General features: G+C 50.4%; 9 non-coding genes and 5 pseudogenes across 9 annotated transcripts; all 14 read right to left on the reverse strand.

Moving 5' to 3' along the window:
* Positions 1–132: 132 nt before the first annotated feature.
* Positions 133–251, reverse strand: LOC128477356 (5S ribosomal RNA). Its single transcript, XR_008348333.1, has one exon. It is a non-coding gene; the product is annotated as a 5S ribosomal RNA (ribosomal RNA).
* A 254-nt stretch (positions 252–505) lies between these two features.
* Positions 506–614, reverse strand: LOC128480075 (uncharacterized; annotated as a pseudogene).
* Positions 615–889: 275 nt separating this feature from the next.
* LOC128476555 (5S ribosomal RNA) lies at positions 890–1,008 on the reverse strand. The gene has a single exon (XR_008347563.1). It is a non-coding gene; the product is annotated as a 5S ribosomal RNA (ribosomal RNA).
* A 207-nt stretch (positions 1,009–1,215) lies between these two features.
* LOC128480603 (uncharacterized) lies at positions 1,216–1,324 on the reverse strand (annotated as a pseudogene).
* Positions 1,325–1,611: 287 nt separating this feature from the next.
* Positions 1,612–1,720, reverse strand: LOC128480575 (uncharacterized; annotated as a pseudogene).
* A 303-nt stretch (positions 1,721–2,023) lies between these two features.
* On the reverse strand, positions 2,024–2,142 carry LOC128477195 (5S ribosomal RNA). The gene has a single exon (XR_008348177.1). It is a non-coding gene; the product is annotated as a 5S ribosomal RNA (ribosomal RNA).
* Positions 2,143–2,367: 225 nt separating this feature from the next.
* On the reverse strand, positions 2,368–2,476 carry LOC128480473 (uncharacterized; annotated as a pseudogene).
* Positions 2,477–2,746: 270 nt separating this feature from the next.
* Positions 2,747–2,865, reverse strand: LOC128476556 (5S ribosomal RNA). Its single transcript, XR_008347564.1, has one exon. It is a non-coding gene; the product is annotated as a 5S ribosomal RNA (ribosomal RNA).
* Positions 2,866–3,084: 219 nt separating this feature from the next.
* LOC128479663 (uncharacterized) lies at positions 3,085–3,193 on the reverse strand (annotated as a pseudogene).
* A 245-nt stretch (positions 3,194–3,438) lies between these two features.
* Positions 3,439–3,557, reverse strand: LOC128478652 (5S ribosomal RNA). Its single transcript, XR_008349560.1, has one exon. It is a non-coding gene; the product is annotated as a 5S ribosomal RNA (ribosomal RNA).
* A 239-nt stretch (positions 3,558–3,796) lies between these two features.
* Positions 3,797–3,915, reverse strand: LOC128476558 (5S ribosomal RNA). The gene has a single exon (XR_008347565.1). It is a non-coding gene; the product is annotated as a 5S ribosomal RNA (ribosomal RNA).
* A 237-nt stretch (positions 3,916–4,152) lies between these two features.
* On the reverse strand, positions 4,153–4,271 carry LOC128476559 (5S ribosomal RNA). Its single transcript, XR_008347566.1, has one exon. It is a non-coding gene; the product is annotated as a 5S ribosomal RNA (ribosomal RNA).
* Positions 4,272–4,520: 249 nt separating this feature from the next.
* LOC128476560 (5S ribosomal RNA) lies at positions 4,521–4,639 on the reverse strand. Its single transcript, XR_008347567.1, has one exon. It is a non-coding gene; the product is annotated as a 5S ribosomal RNA (ribosomal RNA).
* A 230-nt stretch (positions 4,640–4,869) lies between these two features.
* On the reverse strand, positions 4,870–4,988 carry LOC128479304 (5S ribosomal RNA). Its single transcript, XR_008350189.1, has one exon. It is a non-coding gene; the product is annotated as a 5S ribosomal RNA (ribosomal RNA).
* Between the last annotated feature and the right edge of the window lie 12 nt (positions 4,989–5,000).

Consider the following 5,000-nt stretch of genomic DNA (forward strand, 5'->3'; position numbering starts at 1 on the left):
CAGACAGAAAGAATTATAAGCCCTGGGACAGGACAGAGAAGGTGAGAAGGTTCAAATAAGGGTTTAAAGCTTTGATGATGAGCAAGAAACACATGGCAAAAAGCTCTCCCCGGACTGTGAGAAAAAATTAAAAGCCTACAACACCTGGTATTCCCAGGCGGTCTGCCATCCAGGTACTAACCAGGCCCAACCCTGCTTAACTTCCGAGATCAGACGAGATCGGGCGCTTTCAGGGTGGTATGGCCGCAGGTGTGAAAGTTTTTTATTTTACTTCTCTTATTCTGTTGCTGCTGCTGCTGCTGCTGCTGCTGCTGCTGCTGCTGCTGCTGCTGCTGCTGCTGCTGCTGCTGCTGCTGCTGCTGCTGCTTGTCGTCAGACAAAAAGAATTATAAGCCCTGGGACAGGACAGAGAAGGTGAGAAGGTTCAAATAAGGGTTTAAAGCTTTGATGATGAGCAAGAAACACATGGCAAAAAGCTCTCCCCGGACTGTGAGAAAAAATTAAAAGCCTACAACACCTGGTATTCCCAGGCGGTCTCCCATCCAGGTACTAACCAGGCCCAACCCTGCTTAGCTTCCGAGATCAGGCGCTTTCAGGGTGGTATGGCCGCAGGTGTGAAAGTTTTTTATTTTACTTCTCTTATTCTGTTGCTGCTGCTGCTGCTGCTGCTGCTGCTGCTGCTGCTGCTGCTGCTGCTGCTGCTGCTGCTGCTGCTGCTGCTGCTGCTGCTGCTGCTGCTGCTGCTGCTGCTTGTCGTCAGACAAAAAGAATTATAAGCCCTGGGACAGGACAGAGAAGGTGAGAAGGTTCAAATAAGGGTTTAAAGCTTTGATGATGAGCAAGAAACACATGGCAAAAAGCTCTCCCCGGACTGTGAGAAAAAATTAAAAGCCTACAACACCTGGTATTCCCAGGCGGTCTCCCATCCAGGTACTAACCAGGCCCAACCCTGCTTAGCTTCCGAGATCAGACGAGATCGGGCGCTTTCAGGGTGGTATGGCCGCAGGTGTGAAAGTGTTTTATTTTACTTCTCTTATTCTGTTGCTGCTGCTGCTGCTGCTGCTGCTGCTGCTGCTGCTTGTCGTCAGACAAAAAGAATTATAAGCCCTGGGACAGGACAGAGAAGGTGAGAAGGTTCAAATAAGGGTTTAAAGCTTTGATGATGAGCAAGAAACACATGGCAAAAAGCTCTCCCCGGACTGTGAGAAAAGAAAAAGCCTACAACACCTGGTATTCCCAGGCGGTCTCCCATCCAGGTACTAAGCAGGCCCTACCCTGCTTAGCTTCCGAGATCAGGCGCTTTCAGGGTGGTATGGCCGCATGTGTGAAAGCTCTTTATTTTACTTCTCTTATTCTGTTGCTGCTGCTGCTGCTGCTGCTGCTGCTGCTGCTGCTGCTGCTGCTGCTGCTGCTGCTGCTGCTGCTGCTGCTGCTGCTGCTGCTGCTGCTGCTGCTGCTGCTGCTGCTGCTGCTTGTCGTCAGACAGAAAGAATTATAAGCCCTGGGACAGGACAGAGAAGGTGAGAAGGTTCAAACAAGGGTTTAAAGCTTTGATGATGAGCAAGAAACACATGGCAAAAAGCTCTCCCCGGACTGTGAGAAAAAATTAAAAGCCTACAACACCTGGTATTCCCAGGCAGTCTCCCATCCAGGTACTAACCAGGCCCAACCCTGCTTAGCTTCCAAGATCAGGCGCTTTCAGGGTGGTATGGCCGCAGGTGTGAAAGTTTTTTATTTTACTTCTCTTATTCTGCTGCTGCTGCTGCTGCTGCTGCTGCTGCTGCTGCTGCTGCTGCTGCTGCTGCTGCTGCTGCTGCTGCTGCTGCTGCTGCTGCTGCTGCTGCTGCTGCTGCTGCTGCTGCTGCTGCTGCTGCTGCTGCTGCTGCTTGTCGTCAGACAGAAAGAATTATAAGCCCTGGGACAGGACAGAGAAGGTGAGAAGGTTCAAATAAGGGTTTAAAGCTTTGATGATGAGCAAGAAACACATGGCAAAAAGCTCTCCCCGGACTGTGAGAAAAGAAAAAGCCTACAACACCTGGTATTCCCAGGCGGTCTCCCATCCAGGTACTAAACAGGCCCAACCCTGCTTAGCTTCCGAGATCAGACGAGATCGGGCGCTTTCAGGGTGGTATGGCCGCAGGTGTGAAAGTTTTTTATTTTACTTCTCTTATTCTGTTGCTGTTGCTGCTGCTGCTGCTGCTGCTGCTGCTGCTGCTGCTGCTGCTGCTGCTTGTCGTCAGACAGAAAGAATTATAAGCCCTGGGACAGGACAGAGAAGGTGAGAAGGTTCAAATAAGGGTTTAAAGCTTTGATGATGAGCAAGAAACACATGGCAAAAAGCTCTCCCCGGACTGTGAGAAAAGAAAAAGCCTACAACACCTGGTATTCCCAGGCGGTCTCCCATCCAGGTACTAACCAGGCCCAACTCTGCTTAGCTTCCGAGTTCAGGCGCTTTCAGGGTGGTATGGCCACAGGTGTGAAAGCTCTTTATTTTACTTTTCTTATTCTGTTGCTGCTGTTGCTGCTGCTGCTGCTGCTGCTGCTGCTGCTGCTGCTGCTGCTGCTGCTGCTGCTGCTGCTGCTGCTGCTGCTGCTGCTGCTGCTGCTGCTTGTCGTCAGACAGAAAGAATTATAAGCCCTGGGACAGGACAGAGAAGGTGAGAAGGTTCAAATAAGGGTTTAAAGCTTTGATGATGAGCAAGAAACACATGGCAAAAAGCTCTCCCCGGACTGTGAGAAAAGAAAAAGCCTACAACACCTGGTATTCCCAGGCGGTCTCCCATCCAGGTACTAACCAGGCCCAACCCTGCTTAGCTTCCGAGATCAGACGAGATCGGGCGCTTTCAGGGTGGTATGGCCGCAGGTGTGAAAGTTTTTTATTTTACTTCTCTTATTCTGTTGCTGTTGCTGCTGCTGCTGCTGCTGCTGCTGCTGCTGCTGCTGCTGCTTGTCGTCAGACAGAAAGAATTATAAGCCCTGGGACAGGACAGAGAAGGTGAGAAGGTTCAAATAAGGGTTTAAAGCTTTGATGATGAGCAAGAAACACATGGCAAAAAGCTCTCCCCGGACTGTGAGAAAAGAAAAAGCCTACAACACCTGGTATTCCCAGGCGGTCTCCCATCCAGGTACTAACCAGGCCCAACCCTGCTTAGCTTCCGAGTTCAGGCGCTTTCAGGGTGGTATGGCCGCAGGTGTGAAAGCTCTTTATTTTACTTTTCTTATTCTGTTGCTGCTGCTGCTGCTGCTGCTGTTGCTGCTGCTGCTGCTGCTGCTGCTGCTGCTGCTGCTGCTGCTGCTGCTTGTCGTCAGACAGAAAGAATTATAAGCCCTGGGACAGGACAGAGAAGGTGAGAAGGTTCAAATAAGGGTTTAAAGCTTTGATGATGAGCAAGAAACACATGGCAAAAAGCTCTCCCCGGACTGTGAGAAAAAATTAAAAGCCTACAACACCTGGTATTCCCAGGCGGTCTCCCATCCAGGTACTAACCAGGCCCAACCCTGCTTAGCTTCCAAGATCAGACGAGATCGGGCGCTTTCAGGGTGATATGGCCGCAGGTGTGAAAGTTTTTTATTTTACTTCTCTTATTCTGTTGCTGCTGCTGCTGCTGCTGCTGCTGCTGCTGCTGCTGCTGCTGCTGCTGCTGCTGCTGCTGCTGCTTGTCGTCAGACAAAAAGAATTATAAGCCCTGGGACAGGACAGAGAAGGTGAGAAGGTTCAAATAAGGGTTTAAAGCTTTGATGATGAGCAAGAAACACATGGCAAAAAGCTCTCCCCGGACTGTGAGAAAAAATTAAAAGCCTACAACACCTGGTATTCCCAGGCGGTCTCCCATCCAGGTACTAACCAGGCCCAACCCTGCTTAGCTTCCGAGATCAGACGAGATCGGGCGCTTTCAGGGTGGTATGGCCGCAGGTGTGAAAGTTTTTTATTTTACTTCTCTTATTCTGCTGCTGCTGCTGCTGCTGCTGCTGCTGCTGCTGCTGCTGCTGCTGCTGCTTCTGCTGCTGCTGCTGCTTGTCGTCAGACAGAAAGAATTATAAGCCCTGGGACAGGACAGAGAAGGTGAGAAGGTTCAAATAAGGGTTTAAAGCTTTGATGATGAGCAAGAAACACATGGCAAAAAGCTCTCCCCGGACTGTGAGAAAAGAAAAAGCCTACAACACCTGGTATTCCCAGGCGGTCTCCCATCCAGGTACTAACCAGGCCCAACCCTGCTTAGCTTCCGAGATCAGACGAGATCGGGCGCTTTCAGGGTGGTATGGCCGCAGGTGTGAAAGTTTTTTATTTTACTTCTCTTATTCTGCTGCTGCTGCTGCTGCTGCTGCTGCTGCTGCTGCTGCTGCTGCTGCTGCTGCTGCTGCTGCTGCTGCTGCTGCTGCTGCTTGTCGTCAGACAGAAAGAATTATAAGCCCTGGGACAGGACAGAGAAGGTGAGAAGGTTCAAATAAGGGTTTAAAGCTTTGATGATGAGCAAGAAACACATGGCAAAAAGCTCTCCCCGGACTGTGAGAAAAGAAAAAGCCTACAACACCTGGTATTCCCAGGCGGTCTCCCATCCAGGTACTAACCAGGCCCAACCCTGCTTAGCTTCCGAGATCAGACGAGATCGGGCGCTTTCAGGGTGGTATGGCCGCAGGTGTGAAAGTTTTTTATTTTACTTCTCTTATTCTTCTGCTGCTGCTGCTGCTGCTGCTGCTGCTGCTGCTGCTGCTGCTGCTGCTGCTGCTGCTTGTCGTCAGACAGAAAGAATTATAAGCCCTGGGACAGGACAGAGAAGGTGAGAAGGTTCAAACAAGGGTTTAAAGCTTTGATGATGAGCAAGAAACACATGGCAAAAAGCTCTCCCCGGACTGTGAGAAAAAATTAAAAGCCTACAACACCTGGTATTCCCAGGCAGTCTCCCATCCAGGTACTAACCAGGCCCAACACTGCTTAGCTTCCAAGATCAGACGAGATCGGGCGCTTTCAGGGTGGTATGGCCGCAGGTGTGAAAGTTTTT

The sequence above is a fragment of the Spea bombifrons genome, chromosome 2 (genome assembly GCF_027358695.1).
Source record: "Spea bombifrons isolate aSpeBom1 chromosome 2, aSpeBom1.2.pri, whole genome shotgun sequence".
NCBI classification, from domain to species: Eukaryota; Metazoa; Chordata; class Amphibia; order Anura; family Pelobatidae; genus Spea; species Spea bombifrons.